Consider the following 17,834-nt stretch of genomic DNA (forward strand, 5'->3'; position numbering starts at 1 on the left):
GAAATTTATATATGTCAAGGAAGTAATTTCATGCTCCAAAATTAAACAAAGATAAAAGCAAAAGGAAGCTGGAAATATCTTCCATTTCAGTCTTTCTGTTTTCCATTTAACTGGAGATTTATAGAATTTGTTCTGCTGTGCAATCATACTTAAAGTTATTATCTCTTAATATATTATCTTCATATATTATAATGGTTAAATCTGAAGGATTGCAGAAAACTCTAAAAGAATTGATTATTTTATGTAAGGATGCCTTTTATATAAGGTTGTTCCTTAAAGGACACCTCCAAGGTAAGTTTTATTTCTGTCTAAATAAAGACATGAAAGGGGTCACAACCACTAACAGCTTGTAAAATCATGTAGAAACCAGAAATTTATTATTCTTGCTCTGAGATTTTTTTCCTACTTAAGTTAACATGGTTTAGGTTCAATGCAATATAAAAGAATGTTTCAGCTTGAGATAAAATCTATATAATATAGAGACAAAATACTTTCAACAGTATTTCAGTTATAGCTTGGGTTAAAATATGATTTTGATGTAAATCTCACAATATAGCCAGGTCCAGGGTAGAGTCAAAGAGTGGTGGGATTCAAATATACTCTACCATACCCAGGTTTCCAGTATTAATTATATGTAACAGAATAAAGAATAGAAACAGTGAGGTTTATCTTTCCCTGCCCTGATATCAGGACATCTAAATACCCTGAAATAGGAGAAAGCTAAGAAGTTAGGAAATAAAGAATAGAATGGGAAATAGTTTACTGATAAGCAAAATGTTTAAACCCATACAATGAATTTTATTTGTGTGTCTCTGCATTTTGCATGCCACTCCAGCCCATTTACTTCAAACTCTGTTTTTTGTAGACACGTTGTGTGTTGTGGCTCTTTAGAAAGGGCATAAGGTAAAGGCTGAAGACAAGGTAAGAGGGTGACTATAATAAAACACAAAAAAAGGGGTGAGAATAAAACATGACTGGGGTTGGAATTATATAAATGATACTAATCATGAGCACTTATTACATACTGAGGATTTTCAATTACATCTTTAGGTTTCATCCACATAGCTACACTGTAGAGCAGAAATTGTTATCACCCCTTCCAACCCTTTTGAGGACTACAATGTTCAGATAAGTTGGCCAAGTTCCTACAGTTAAAGGATATGCAGGTAACAAACAGTACAAGAAATGTATCCAATGCCTAACGTATGAAACTGTAACCTCTCTGTACATCAGTTTGATAAAAAAATTTTGAAAAAACAAAACAAACAAAACAAAAAGATATGCAGTAAAACAAAAACACATCTTCAAAGCCCTAGATTTTTCATTAGTTGTACAGTGTCATATTACATGGATGTTGACGCACTAAAATGAAATTATATCAAATAAATTTGTTTTTTGTATTTATATATTTGAGAAAATGCTTAGCTATGAAGACAAATCTGGCCCAAACTTAAGCTTAGCTTTTCCCAGTGACCTGAATACTGACGGGATTACAGGCATGTGCCCCTACCCTCAGCTTCAAATATATTTCTCTATCTTTTCTCTCAAGAAATAACCAAAAATAATAGCAGAAGATTGACACACACGTTAATTTCCATTTTAGTCATATTTTAACATAAAATGAACACAAAGTTGTATTTCTTTGGTTTAAATTCACAATGACTTGAGATACCTAGTGAACTCCTTTGAGAATTTCTGTGAAAAATTTAACTTACGGAGTTTCCATGCACAGTGTCAAAGCAATACAATTGTATGTTGCAACTTTCCTCACATTTTCCTTCATTTCCAATGTACCAAGTTCATTAGTAGATTTATGTTTTTATTTTTAAAAGCTTAATAATAGTTCAGCCAATGCTTGCTTACTTGCAAACAATTTAAGAAATTTTAGATCATTGGATCATTACAGAAAATCTGAGAAGGCAAGACTTCTTGAGGAAATTAGGTTATGAACAGGAGCTGTTATACTTCTCATAAAGCTGTATGGCGATATCTATTGTAATGTGTACATGGGCTCACTGCATCCTAGTACGAAAGAACAGGAGTAAAAATCTCTGGGCCATCTAAATCTGTTCTATTAAAGCTATGTTTCAAGTTTGTCACGAATGTAGAACTTCCCCCTTCTTAATATTTCATTTTGTAAGAAACACCGTTAATGCAGCAGATTAACCGATTCACTTTCTAAATATTCCCATAATTACTTTCTAAATATATTCATATTAAGCTAATCTGTTTAATCCCATTGTGCTTCAGATCTGGAAACAATGTTCAGTCTACATTTTACACAGAAGATGTGAGTGGTAAAGGCAAAGAGGCCAAGATTTTCCTTTAAAATATTAGCCTTCTTGCAGCATTAATGAACTGAAGAATTAAATTTGCTATTTCTTCAGCAATGAGGAGAGAGAAATCAAATGGTAATAGACAAGGCACTTCCCAGTTAGTAGAGAGAATCCACTATCTAATTTATAATTAAACAGATATGAAATATTATAATATATGGAGATACTCTGTGGAGGACCTAGGTGTCTATTTTCTCTAAATATGCTTACTTAAAATATAGCCTAAAAGAGATGAAGTTAAATTCTTTTCATTTCTTTTGTGCATTGATTACTATGACACAAATTATAATCCAATACTGAACTCGTTAATTTGACCAAGATCAAGTAAATAATAAACATCTGTGCAAATGTCTAGACATGTAAAGAAAAAAATGGCATTAAGGATTTCAATTTTTTCTGTGTTTTATTTCAGAATTCACACTGTAGAGTTTTTAGTGGGAGTTTCAGGAGATAATGTACAGAGAAAACATAGTATAGTGCTGTGCTTTTTCTCAGATTAGCTTCCTTCAAAATCCCATTGTTAACTGATTTTGTAAACAACCCAGTGAGAATCTGAGTGCTAACCATTTTGTGAAATACAAAAAAAAAAAAAAAGTCAGGGGCTGGGGATATAGCCTAGTGGCAAGAGTGCCTGCCTCGGATACACGAGGCCCTAGGTTCGATTCCCCAGCACCACATATACAGAAAATGGCCAGAAGCGGCGCTGTGGCTCAAGAGGCAGAGTGCTAGCCTTGAGCGGGAAGAATCCAGGGACAGTGCTCAGGCCCTGAGTCCAAGGCCCAGGACTGGCAAAAAAAAAAAAAAAAAAAGTCAAATACTGATTTATAGACACAGGGCTCTGTATATAATACCAGGAATCAAGTACATAACACTAAGTTGACTTCATGTTTTCTGTCTATGCTGAGATTTTCTCAAAATCCCACCACTATTCCTTCTTTCCCTGTAGAAGCAGACTGTAGCTAATACTAAGAGTAAAATATGCAATAAATTACAGCAGTGTCTGCTTCCTCATAACATTCTTTGGTCTTTGTCTGCAGAGGGCATGCCCTAAGAAACATGGTTGCCTCAGAACTGGGCCCATTGCCTAGGAAATAGGAATTATCCAACAAAAGTACTGTGTAGAGGCCACAGACCTAGAGTGTCCACAGGGACTATGTGAACCTTTCATTTTTCTTCTTTTGACTGGTGTGCTAGCTTTTTTTTTTTTTTTTTCTTTTTTAATTCCCTTTGCACAGCAAAAGTCACAGATCAAGAAAGAGCTGATTCCATCCCATGGTCATTGGGTACACAACTGTAATTTAAATGTGTATTTTTGCTCTAGTAGAATGGGATTCTTTTACCAAATAAACACCAAAAATCCTTTATAAGACTAAATATATAACATGCCAAATATATCGGAGTAATAAGTTCAAAGAAAAAATATGAGATAGGGAGGGAAAAATATGAAATGGTCATTATATTTGCCAAATGTAGAGACTTTTATCCTCAGGTATGAGCTATTTCATCCTTTGAGGAAAAAGTGTAACAGCTCTGTCTTCCTACCATTCCTTACCATTAACACCTCCTCCCTCACACAACAGGTTCAAACTCTTCTATGCTTGGCTCTAATGTTGTTGTTTTTGTTTTTTTTTTATGGAGGAAATATAACTCTGTAGCAAAAGTACCCCAATTCACATCATTTAAAAAAAATCATGAAAAGAAACATAAATAATAAAGAATTATACTGGAAAGAATAATATAAATTTACCAAAGAAAAATAGATCCTAAAAACAATTCCTAGAAAGAAATAAGGGTAAAAACAGGATTTTATCCAAATAACCAAATCTTCCCAAAGAATCTTCCTTACATTCAATAATTTAAAAAACAAGGTTAAGAAAATGTCCATAATCACAAGATTATGGAAAATATGCTAGCGGAAGAAAGTGCATGCATAAGCCAATAAACTATAGGATATACATCTACAGGATAGTTCTAAAAATATAAATTGAATAAAACATTAATTTAATTAAATTAGGAGATAAAAGGAGTACAGTCTCTACAGACTATAAAATTTTTAAATTTTTCAATTGTAGTATTTGACAATTTTGCCAGAATGTACTTTTTTATGCATCAATTATTTCCACTATGTTAACCAGTTTTCACCATTATTACTTCTTCTCTGAACCAGGGAGGTAGAGAGAAGTTGTCTGTGAGGTACTATTCCCTAGGTTTTATCAAAGTCAATTCTCTCTTATTTCTGTCTTTGACTTTTGTTTTTTGCTGTGTTCTGCCATGACAGAATAACTACGACATAAAAGTCATAATATTTGAGGGTTTTTTTTTCTAATAGGCTTAAACATAATACAAATACTCATTTATTTAGATTAAATTGAATATACACTGAAGATAGAAAAGTAAGTTTTAGGTAATTATATTAAAATTGCTGAGTCTTCAATTCTGTTCCATTGGTCTTCAGGCCTGTTCCGGTGCCAGTACCAAGCTGTTTTTACTACTATAGCTTTATAACACAGCTTGAAGTTTGGTATTGTAATTCCTCCAGCACTGTTCTTTCTGCTTAGGATTGCTTTTGCTATTCTGGTTGTTTATTTTTCCATATGAATTTCTGGATTGCCTCCTCTATTTCATTAAAAAAATGGTGTTAGGATATTAATGAGTATTACATTGAATTTGAAGATAGCCTTTGGCAATGTTGTCATTTTGATAATATTAATCCTCCCAATCCAGAAGCATGGGAGGTTTTTCCATTTCCTTAGTTCTGCCTTAATTTCATTTTTCATGTTTTTAAAGTTCTCATCATAGAATTCTTTCACTTCTTTGGTTAAGGTAATTCCTTGGTATTTTATGTTTTTGGAGGCTATTGCAAAAGGAGTTGCTTTCCTGATTTCAGCCTTGGAGTTCGGGTCATTAGCATATAGAAAGACCATTGATTTTTGAGGGTTTATTTTATATCTTGCAACTTTGCCAAAGTTTTGGATCAGCTCTAGTAGCTTGGGAGTAGAGTCTGTGGGGTTCTTTAGGTATAGGATCACGTCATCTGCGAAGAGAGAACGTTTAACTTCATTATTTCCTATTTTGATCTCTATTATATTTTCTTCTTGCCTAATTGCTCTGGCTAGGACTTCTCTGATGAAATGAGAATGTCCAAGAGACTTATGAAAAAGTGCTCTACATCACTGGCCATAGAAGAAATGCAAATCAAAACAACATTGAGATTCCATCTCACCCCAGTAAGAATGTCCTATGTCAAGAAAACTAACAATAACAAATGTTGGAGGGGGTGTGGCCAAAAGGGAACCCTACTTCATTGTTGGTGGGAATACAAACTGGTTCAGCCACTCTGGAAAGCGGTATGGAGATTCCTCAGAAGGCTAAACATAGAGCTTCCTTATGACCCAGCAGCCCCACTTTTGGACACCTACCCAAAAGACCACAAACAAGAACACACTAAAGCCACCAGCACAACAATATTCATCACAGCACAATTTGTCATAGCTAAAATATGGAACCAACCCAGATGCCCCTCAGTAGACGAATGGATCAGGAAAATGTGGTACATATACACAATGGAATTTTCTGCCGCTATCAGAAAGAATGACATTGACGCATTTGTAAGGAAATGGAAGGACTTGGAAAAAAATTATACTAATGAAGTGAGCCAGACCCAAAGAAACATGGACTCTATGGTCTCCCTTATAGGGAATAATTAGCACAGGTTTAGTTAGGCTAGTCACAGCAGAGGATCACAAGAGCCCAATACCCATATCCTTATGAACACATAAGATGATACTAAGTGAAATGAACTCCATGTTAAGGAAAAGACTGTTATATCACTGTTGTAATTACTTTCACCATGCCATGTGAAACCATAACTTCTATTGTTGATGATCCTATTGTATTCCCTTCCTGTGGTTGTACCTGCACTATCACTGTATCTTATCTGAGTACATTGGAAACCATATATACTGGTATTAGAATTGGAAACTGAAAGGGAATACCAAAATCAATAGACACAGGATAAAAGACAAACGACTACAAAAGCAATACTTGCAAAACTGTTTTTTTGTAAATCAACTGAAAAACTGATGGGGGGAGAGGGAAAGGGGGAGGAGGGGGGGAATGAGGGAGGTGGTAACAAACAGTACAAGAAATGGATCCAATGCCTAATGTATGAAACTGTAACCACTCTGTACATCAGTTTGACAATAAAAATTTTTAAAAATGACAAAAAAGAAAGTGGAACACAAAAAATAAAATATAATGAAATTGCTGTTCAAATAAGCAAGCAACTGAACTTCAAAATGATAAGAAACAAAAACATTAGCTCATTATTATCATTTAAAAATTGTCCTAGTTGAGGTTTTAAAGCCATTAGATAGTTCTCTAATACATGAAGAAGTCTGGTGAGTTATTTTTGTAAAGTAAAAAACCCTATTTCAGTGTACCTTCTTGCTGTCTGCACAGCATTTCTTGCCCATTATGTTAACTACTTGGTCTCTTACCTTCCTGACATTGGGTAATGATTGAATTTATCTCCACGATGTTTTCGTTTTCTTTTATGTTTTATGAGTAGTGTGCAGACTTGTGAGCATATGTGGAGATGTGTCTGTGTGTGTGTGTGTGTGTGTGTGTGAGAGAGAGAGAGAGAGAGAGAGGATGATGAGGGAAGGCAAGAAAGAGGAAGAGAGGGTAACTGAACCTGAGGGAGAAATAATAGAAGCAAAGGGAATGAATAGCGGGAAAGGAAGCAAAAACAGTGAAACAAGTATAGAAAGTAATGCATATGTTTACTCAAAAAAGAATACAACCTAAAGCAAGGCTGCTGGCTCACACCTGTAGTCCTAGCTACACAGAAAGCTGAGATCTGAGAATTTCAGCTGGAAGCCAGCACTGGCAGGAAAGACCAATAAATTCTTATCTCCAATTAAATACCAAAAATCAAGAAGTAAAGTTGTGGCTCTAGTTGGTAGAATGAAGGCTGTGAGCAAAAGAAGTTCAGGGAGAGCACTCAGGGCCCGAGTTCAAACCCCACAGAACCCCCCCCACACACACACACACACAACCCCCCCTCCACACACACACAAAAAAAAGGAAGACTACAACTCAGCCAAGAAGAGAATTGACAAAGAGTGTTAACCACACAGGATTTGTGTGGATCTTAATTATAACTACGACCAGGAAGTCATGATTTAAGTGACTGGAGAAAAACATTTGCCAATGAAAGTTCCATGTAAATAGTTTAGAAACTTACATGTATAGGCAAATATTTACTGTCAGCCTTTCCTTAATTTTGTCTAATGATTAGGCTTATAATTATTTGCACTTCATCATCCTTATAATGCCTGACTCCATAAGACAACTGGTGATAGTGCTCTGGGGTAGAACCTCAGTGGACGATTGCATACGACTAGAACCAAAGGAGCGTTTCCTGTCATTTGAAATAGCTTCATATTCAAGAACCAAACACTAATGGAGACAGTTAAGAGGGTGGGAATGTCATGCTACTAGCAGAAACTTTAATTGCTTGGTGGGAATAAATAAATAAATAAATAAATAGCATATACTCAACCTGAGCTCCTTGATATTATCTTTGTTCTCCTGATCATAAAACATCCCAATTTGTTGCAAAATTTCATCTCACTAAAAAGCTTTCCAAGACATTGGGTAAAATACCTGATTAACATAAAAGCTTATTCAAATTTGAATTATTTCTGCAATGATGAATCTTTACAATAGTGCATTTGGGGTATTTGACAATATGAACAATTTCAAGAAAAATGTGCTTCTTCTGGAAGATTCTGTATGCAAAAGCACTTCTAGTTGATTAACACAGATGATTATTTCACAAGTAGAGAAAAATGAAATAATGTTTAAATATTTCTATAAATCTTATTGTAAGGTAGATTGGAAAATAATAGTTTTTAGTAAAGAAACTTAAAATTGATAAATGAAAGTCATTAATTAATACCCACAGATGATTGTGTATCACATTGAGGTTACTAATACATTTTTTAAACCTTTTGATTCATTAGTATATGTCATTTATGGTTAATATATTGGGAATATTGAGTTTAGTGGAAAGAATAAAGTGAGAATTCAGGAGAGGTGTTTGCCAATATATGTTTTATTAGCTGTAAGAAAGGAGATTTACTTAGTATCATTTTGCAGAAGAGATTACCAATTAACCAGTCATTTTAACTCAAAGGGAGAATTCTTTAACAGTCACTCAATAACAGAAATTTGCTTGGAAGACTGTCAAATATTTATCACCAGAAATAATGAAGCTCAAGCTGGAAACCATAAATTAGATCTGCAGAAGGGATGTCATCTGTGTTTTTAATAATCCAGAATTTGATGAAATTTTCAACTTAATATGCTTCTAATACCTGAATGCGACGCTATTTCTCCACTGTTTGACTCCCTTCTACATGATTTACTCAGTTCAACATGGTGAAATCTTGTTGGCTAGCCGGCTCGATTCCTTCATTTGGATGAGATATTCTTTCAACAACAGTGCTTTTTCTTCATAGAAATTATAACGTGTTAATTGTATTATTGTTGCAGTTTACTTAGATGGGACACATTTACATATTTATATTACTAAATCAATTTTCCCATCAATATTACAAACTCTCTAAGGTCCTAGGTTGTGTTGCTCTTTATATTTCAAAAAACTGACAGAGAGTAGAAATTCCATTAATATTTGTTACCTGAGTGAATTTTCTAATAAAATCAAACATTTAGTAAGACATATGTAATCAATTTCATATGGGTTCTTTAATTGAGTAATAAAACGATTGGCAATTTTGTCCCTTGTGAATGACTTGTAATAGGTTGCTGTCAGAATTATGAATTAGTAACTGTATTGGCAAGCTTGATACTGAATCTCCTTGAAAACTACATTCCATTTTTATGGGAAATTTTATTTTCCAACTATACTTCAAGACAACTTTATTAAATGACGACTTGATGTTGATTTTTATATACATAAAATTATTTCAAAATCACATTTGTGAGCATTTGAAAAGTGGTATGAAGTGTGACAGAGATGAACTATATTATGCTGACTTCAATCTTTCTGGTAGATTTCTGTTCATCATTTGCAAATGTTTTCTGGAAGAGATGATGTTGGGCAGAAACAAACCATTTAAACCTATCAAGTAGATGTTGTAGTTAGTTTTAAAATAATCATCATAACACAAATATGTAAATATATACTTGTGTAAGTGTATCAAATTAAACTGTCATTCCAAAGATGGTAGCTCCCATAGAAAAGTGATAATACAACTTTGGGCATTTCTATGTCATGGAAATGTGAGGACACATATTCCTTTCCATCTTTCCCCAAACCTAAGAAAGGCTTTTTTTTTTTTTTTTTTTTTTTTTGGCCAGTCCTAGGCCTTGGACTCAGGGCCTGAGCACTGTCCCTGGCTTCTCTTTGCTCAAGGCTAGCACTCTGCCACTTGAGCCACAGCACCATTTCTGGTCGTTTTCTATATATGTGGTGCTGAGGAATCGAACCCAGGGCTTCATGTATACGAAGCAAGCACTGTTGCCACTAGGCCATATTCCCAGCCCAGATAGGCTTTGTTTTAAGGATTTTTCTACCTTGCTTATCCCCAGTAGATTGTGACTATTTTTCTTTATTTATAAATTGTACATTCTTTCATGTAATTGTGTAAAGGTGTTACTATTCAACAAATTAGTCAACAAATTAATCTTGAGTGACATCACTCCTTTCATCCTTCTCTCTCACCCCTCCGAACCCTACCCATTCTCTCAAGTTTTTAATTTTGTGGTATACACATTAAATACTATGATGGCATTTTACCTCCTTCCTCTATTCATTTCTTTAATCCCCTTTCCTTACTGCACTGTCACCTTTCAAGTATTGGTTTCCTTATATTCATTTAGTTGGACTGTTAACCTTTCAAATTATACCACTTGACTTCTGTCTTGAAAACAACCATAGTTTGGTTAGTGTATTTGTGTGCACTTGCATATAACCCTGATATATTTCTTATACATGTGAATGGTTTTAATCACCAATTGTGATAGTCAAAGAAACTAAGGCAAAAGGAATTTGAGTCATAGGGGAGCTCTATGTTTAGCCTTCTGAGGAATCATCTACCCAAAAGACCACAAACAAGAACCCACTGAAGCCACCAGCACAACAATGTTCATTGCAGCACAATTTGTCATAGCTAAAATATGGAACCAACCCAGATGCCCCTCAGTAGATGAATGGATCAGGAAAATGTGGTACATATACACAATGAAATTTTATGCTTCTATCAAAAAGAATGACTTTGCCCCATTTGTAAGGAAATGGAAGGACTTGGAAAAAGTATACTAAGTGAAGTGAGCCAGACCCAAAGATACATGGACTCTATGGTCTCCCTCATAGGGAATAATTAGCACAGGTTTAGGCTAGTCACAGCAGAGGATCACAAGAGCCTAATAGCTATGCCCTTATGAATGCATAAGATGATGCTAAGTAAAATGAACTCTATGTTATGGAAATGATTTTTGTAATTACTTTCAACATGTCATGTGAAACCATAGCTTCTATTGTTGGTGATCCACTTGTGTTCCCTTCATGTGGTTGTACCCACACTATCACTGTATCTTATCTGAGTACACTGGATACAGTATACACTGGTATTAGAACTAGGGAAGTGAAAGGGAATATCGAAATCGAGAGACAAAGGATAAAAAGACAAACAACTCCAAAAGCAATACTTGCAAAACCATTTGGTGTAAACCAACTGAACAACTCATGGGGGGAGAGGGAAAGGGGGAAGGAAAAGGGGGCAATGAGGGAGGAGGTAACCAACAGTACAAGAAATGTACCCAAGGCCTAACATATGAAACTAACCTCTCTGTATATCACTTTGACAATAAATAAGAAGAAAAAAGGAATTTGAATAATAGTCCTAAAGAAATAGCAGTTTACGAAACTGAGAAGTACATCCTGGCTTTCTAGACTTAAAAGTAATGCTTGATCATACTTATAACTAAAATTGGTGAATTACTGTTGGAATTATTACTCTGTTATCATCCAAGAACTTCTTTCAGGTGGGTTTTGAAATGCATTACATTCTTGGATATCCAGTTGAGATTCAGCCGTGACATAGAATGTACATATGCTTGAAGAATATGTTAAACCTGTTAGCATTTCCTTAGCCTCAGGTCCTCTGCTCCTCCCACTAGCCCCCAGATCCACCCATACCTAATGAGCCACTCCTATTCACTACCTACCTACTTCCCCTTTACCTCCAGCTGCCACCTGGATAAGGTGCAGACACCATGTACCTCCCTCTCCCATGAGAACTATGGCCCCACTAATAAACCTCCTTATGAAACTTCTTCTCCTGTTTGTGATTATCCCTGCATTGTCCCCTGGGATGGCTGGGACATATCCTTTCATTGGTGCTGAATCTGACTGGTTACTCCCATACAGTCCACTATCCCTAAACACTTCCTTCCTGCCCCCAGTCCAGTTATTCCTTCTTCCTTGTAACAGGCCACAATTGGGTTTATGTGCCAAATAGGAACTATTCTAGTTTGTGCGCAAGATGTGTTCTCCCATGTTGTTCATGTTAACTGGCCCTGTGAACTTGTCAGCCATTTGCCTGACCTTTTCAAAAGTCTCTTTTAACAGGATAACATCCATCACCCAGGACGCCACCTGGGAACTTGCACTTCAAGGCAATCCTCTTACTACACTGCTATGCCCAGCACAGATCTGGACCCTGAAGAACCCAGACCCAATGACTCCTGGGTGTGCCCAAGCTGCAGGAGGTATCCAGAGGAGACCAAGACACCCATTGGCCCTGATAACCATTCTCATGGAAATGATAAGGACTTTTACCAACCTAACTGTCAAATACTTCTTGGATTCCTTGTACCAGGCCAAATGAAGAATCAGGGACCCCTGACTACTTCTCCCCTTTACAGCAGGAAGTAGCTCCAGAAGAAACAACTTCTGCCCATACTCCCAACCTGGTACCCTTCCTCTGTTATTAATAAACAACAAATGGGGGAATGTTAGCATTTCCTTAGCTTCAGGTCCTCAGATCCTCCCACTAGCCCCCAGATCCACTCATACCTAATGAACCACTCCTACTCACTACTTACCTATTTCCCCTTTACCCCCAGAGAGAGAACTGCCACCTGGATAAGTTGCAGATGCCATATAGCTCCCTCTCCCATGAAACTATGGCCCCACTTATAAACCTCCTTATGAACCTTCTTCTCCTGTCTGTGATTATCTCTGCATGGTCCCCTGGGATGGCCGGGACATATCCTTTCAGAACCAATTTTTGTTAACTATTAGAAGTGAAAGTTTCTGCGCCCCACCTGAAATCTATAGAACTAGGATTCTACGTGCAATTTTGGTTTTCTGCCTCATTCTATTAGGCCACCAATGAACTAGGCCACTTCTGCTAAATTATTGACATCCTGACTTTCCCATAGCAGACAGACAGCTAAGAGGATAGGAAGTCTGCTCTATTTATTCCCAGTGCCTTTCAAAGCATCTTTTCTATGTGTGTTAAAATCAGCTAGTGGATGAGAATTACTATTATCCAACAGAAGCATTGAAATTAGTAAAGAGACAGCTGTGTGAATACTGCTATTCTTTTTTATTGCACTGCCTTTTGCATTTTTGCAAGTATACTAGCTACAGATATATGTTATACATTGTGTATTGAGAACATATCCATGTCTCTTTCTCATTTGTGTTCTCTAGGTCAGAGAATCAGCATAAGGTCCAGAATCATTCGGCAATTCAACTTGAGCCACTGAATGCAAAACTCTTTAAAACACAATCTAGGCTTTACGTTGATTCAACTTAAAGATGGCACCTGATTTACTGCCCTCCAGAAGCTTAGTGATTGCATGTGTTATGACTTAAAGTTTTCCTGCGAATTTAATTATAAATGAAGTAAGATGTATGGCCTCTGGACCTCACTTTCCCCCTTTTCCCCACAAATTCCCACAAGCAGAATGTATGGAAAAAAATAAAACCTAGAGTATCACAGAAGTATAGATTACAAAGATTCAAGCACATTCCACCAATTCTGATTAACATACATGTGAGGACAGAAAAAATGAGAAATCAAACTACATCCACTTTATCCATGAAAAATTGCCGGGTGCAAGGAATTTATCTCTATCAGTCCAACTGAAAATTTTAGACTTAACAAAACTTCATGATTCTACAAATTAGCATCTCTTTTGTGAAAGAAATCTCAACAAAATGTCTCACAAATCTGGAATCTTCAAAAAATATGATTTGTAAGTAATATTAATCAAAGATTTAATTATGAATTCTTTGCAGACTTCTCTGGCACTTTAATATCATAGTATCTTACTTTAAATTGATTGTAATAACTCAGAAAGCTGTGTAAAGTAAAATTAAATACTTATCATTAGATAATTGCTTTAGTACTTGTTTTTGTGTTCAGATGTATTAAGGTTATTCTACTATTACTCATTATGAATATAAATTCAAAGGTCCGTTTACTTGAATTCTTACTCCTTGAAATCTGAACAAAAAGAATTGAGGTACAGAAGCAATATCAGAATGTAATTCTATCAGCAAGGAACACCATTTGGTTTTCAAAAATTAACATTATATATACATATAAATATATATGCAAACATATATAATAGAAATCTAATTTTAGATAAATGTTTTCGACATTAGTAAACACATTTGTGATTTTATATTTATAGTACTCTAATACATGTATCTTTTTCCTGTTCTCTTATTTAGCCCTTAGTTTTTCCTTGTATATCTAAGGACATGTTTAATCTGTATAAGAAACTTATCTCACAAAATATAAAATAATTCTGAAAATGCATAGTATGAGAAAGGATATTATGTACTGAGAAATTAGCAAGAGACTGCATTTTTTATTAGTCATTATACATAATTTGCAAGGAGATTATGATGTCTGTAAGTATAGAAACCTATGTTACCAAACTCATTATTTCTTGTGGAACAGACTAAGCACATGAATTCACTGTGAAACAAAGACAAAACTATCCTACTGAACATTTTAGACATATGTAGAAAGGTAGATGAAAATTTGCAATAGTATCTTGAATCTAATCTTTCTTGTGATATCACCATAAATGTGCATTACTGTTTCAGACATTACAAGACAAGACCATCACCAAATTCCTCTTCTGTTTCTCATTATAAGAATGAAGGAATGACCAGGACATAAAAAGCCATAACTCTGGAGACGTATCATCAGGAATTAAGTAGACATCATTTCACTACTGGGCATAAAGGCTTGCCCTCGCTCCAACAACCAGACTCCAAACTCCAGATCTTTACCTGAAAACTCTGTCCTTGTCCCTTGGGGGTATGCCTACAGCTTTTGAAACAGAAACTCATTGTAGCCTTTACTTGGCCTGGTAAAGCTAATAAATGCCTGCTCCTCCAAAACCCCTGCACTCTGTGAATTGCATGGAGTTCAGACGACTGGATTTCCACTATCAAACTTGGCCCCAAATACAGAGACTAGGGAAAGAGTCTCCATCATTCTAATCTCTTGTCAAGCTCCAAGAGAGTCCCAGCAGAACCTCTTTTGTACTAGAGAGCCAGTGTTTAAGAGACCATCCCAGGAGTGGTCAGATACAGACTGGTTTTCAGGTAACTAAATTTCAGACATAGGATTCTTGCCGCTGGAACTACTTTGGGAGAAAAAAAGGAAAAATATACATGAAAGAGGTAACAATACCAATTATGCAAAAATATACCAGCATGTAAACAGTGAGGTAAAAGGGTTTGAATCCCATACCATGGAATGGAACCACTGGCCAAAAAAAATATATATTTAAAAAATTAAGTGACCAAATGAAATTTCTCATGTTGGGTATTCAATCATTGTAGTCATGCCCTAGCCCAGCCTTCAGCTGGTTAATGGAAAATACACCATCACTGGCTTTTCTCAGTTGCCCTTGAGGCATGATCTTCCAGATTTCAGTCTGCTAAGTAACTATGATTAGTCACCTGACTGACTATGGATGTGAGCCTTGGATAACCACATATTGTTGCTTTATTGATACAATGGTTATAACAAATTAGATTACTAGATTCAAGCATAACTCAGTTAAGCAAAAGCTCCCTGTGACTTCTGCACATGTTTTGGACATGTATAATTGTATCTTAATGACTTAATTAGAAAATCCTCCTTAAAATTTGTCCATATTCCAAGACTCATTTTATGTTATCAACATCATTCAGTTTTTTAATGCTCAAAAAGTATGTTTTCTGCATTAACTGATTTTAGTTGCTTTCTTTACAAGAACTAAATAAAATCCAAGTTTTACAAATACCTATAACCCCCAACTCTCTGGAAGTATTTTAAGTTCAAGGCCAGTTTGGGTTACATAGTGAGAGACATGTATCATTTATTAAAAAAAAGAAATTAAATCAATTATCATTATTATTATTTGAATTGATTAAAATGATTCTTAGCAAATTAGTTGGAACTAATGTGAAGGTTGACACACAGATGTTTAATTATCATGAAAGAATTCTACTGCACTAAAATTTATAGAAAGGGAAAAGGCAAGAGCTTTATTCTTCTTTTGTATTTTTCCTTTTCCCTCATAACTAGTTTGTATCATTATTTCCAAATAATATCTCAGGCATAAAAGGAAGACTAAAAGAAGCATACAAAGATGCATTCATCACTTTTCTAACTGGTGATTGCTTTGTTTACATGCAATTAATTTTTTCATTGATGAAGTAAAGAAAAATAGGTGAAGTGGTAAACTAACACAATATAAAATGTCTCTATTATATTCACTTATAAGGCCTTGTTTCCTAATGAAGCTCTATTAAATATAAAAGTCTCCAAGTATATAGAATAGATGTTTTCATTCAGAAAATTGATTTGATTTTTTTCTGAAGTTGCAAACTTGTATGCAATTAAATATCTTTTAAGGTTTATGTGGGAGGTGTGTGTGTGTGTGTGTGTGTGTGTGTGTGTGTGTGTGTGTGTCTATTCATTCTGTGTACTCATCCTGAAACTCAACCAGTAACTATAGAATGTTATTTATACTTAGTACCTATAGCTTCACACTAAATTTATTACCTTAATCCTTCATTACATTAACAACATACTCTGAGTGAAAATAAATCAAGTTTCTTAAATAGGTAGGTGATAGATTTCTTAGGATCTTAGGAACTAACCAGCCATTCCTGTACACCTTTCCTTCTACTCCACCACATTATCCAAACTCTGAGGGTGTTTGCACTGGGATCAGAAGACCTGTTCTAATATGTGCTCAGTACTCATACTACTTTAGTCCTTCTGATCTTCACAGTATACGTTCATTGCTGACATCTCTGTCAACTCTCATCCAAAGATCTAAAACAGTTTCCATCACTGCCAGAGATCTACAAACTACGGCCAGCGTGCCAAATCCAGTAACAGACTGGCTCTTATTAACAAAAAGCCTCATTCTCGCCAATGTAATCAATGACTGTTTATGTTCTAAAAAAGCCATTGCAGAAAACACAGGGCAGTCTCCGACCATAAAATGTTTACTGATGAACATGTGTTTCATGTCCTAACTTTCATAAAGATGTTCATCTAATATGATAAAAGTTAATAGTTATATAACCAATTCAAAAGTCAAAAGTAAATACTTTACAGTACTTCTCAGAAAGTTAAGGAGAAAGGGAGGTTAAGAAATGAGTAAACATATTTTGTATGTATTTATATCCCCTTTCCCAAATATAATAATCAACACAATATTTTGGGTTAATAGCCTTTCCACTTCAGGTTTATGTTAGTGAATCTGTGGCTTATAGTGTGGTACTGTATATTACTATTAATAAGAGATATTGTGGGACCTAGAATTCTCTCGTTTATCCATAGCAAGGAAAATTTAAAATCAAGAATATTTTTGCAATATATTAGATGAGAAAACTGAGGCTTCAATGACTGTAATACAGATAAAGGGAAAACAGTAGATCCAGTGAAAGAACTAATTCAAAGATCACTCCTTGTGTTTTTCCTTTTTATTCTTTTTTTAATAATTAGTTAAAACATCTTAAAATGGTAAGGGGGAAAATAAAAACATAATGAGAAACATAAGACCAGAATTTTAATACCCTTCTGTTCCTGATCAGATGATCATTTAAAAAAAATAAAATTTAAAAAAATCATTTAACCTTTGTCTTTTCCCTCAGTTATTGCATCAGGATAATCATATACATCTGTGTCCTATTGGACAGATAGGAAAATGCAATGTAAGTTTCACATTAAAGTGTAAGCAAAGTCCATGGTGCTACAGTAAATAAACTCAACAGAAAGAGGGGACTTTAACAGAGAAAGAATTGACACTGATGGTGGGAAGGTGGCATTTGAAGGTTAGAAGAATCCTTCTAAGAAAAAAAAATACAAGCAGAAATTGAAAGAATGATATTCATGTACTACTCCATTTATTTGAGATTTGGAGAGCACAAAA

General features: G+C 35.1%; 1 pseudogene; it reads right to left on the bottom strand.

Annotated features, from left to right (window-relative positions):
* Window positions 1–16,823, bottom strand: part of LOC125343913 — a 156,147-nt pseudogene extending 139,324 nt beyond the window's left edge.
* Window positions 16,824–17,834: the final 1,011 nt, after the last annotated feature.

Source organism: Perognathus longimembris, chromosome 2 (genome assembly GCF_023159225.1).
Source record: "Perognathus longimembris pacificus isolate PPM17 chromosome 2, ASM2315922v1, whole genome shotgun sequence".
NCBI lineage: Eukaryota > Metazoa > Chordata > Mammalia > Rodentia > Heteromyidae > Perognathus > Perognathus longimembris.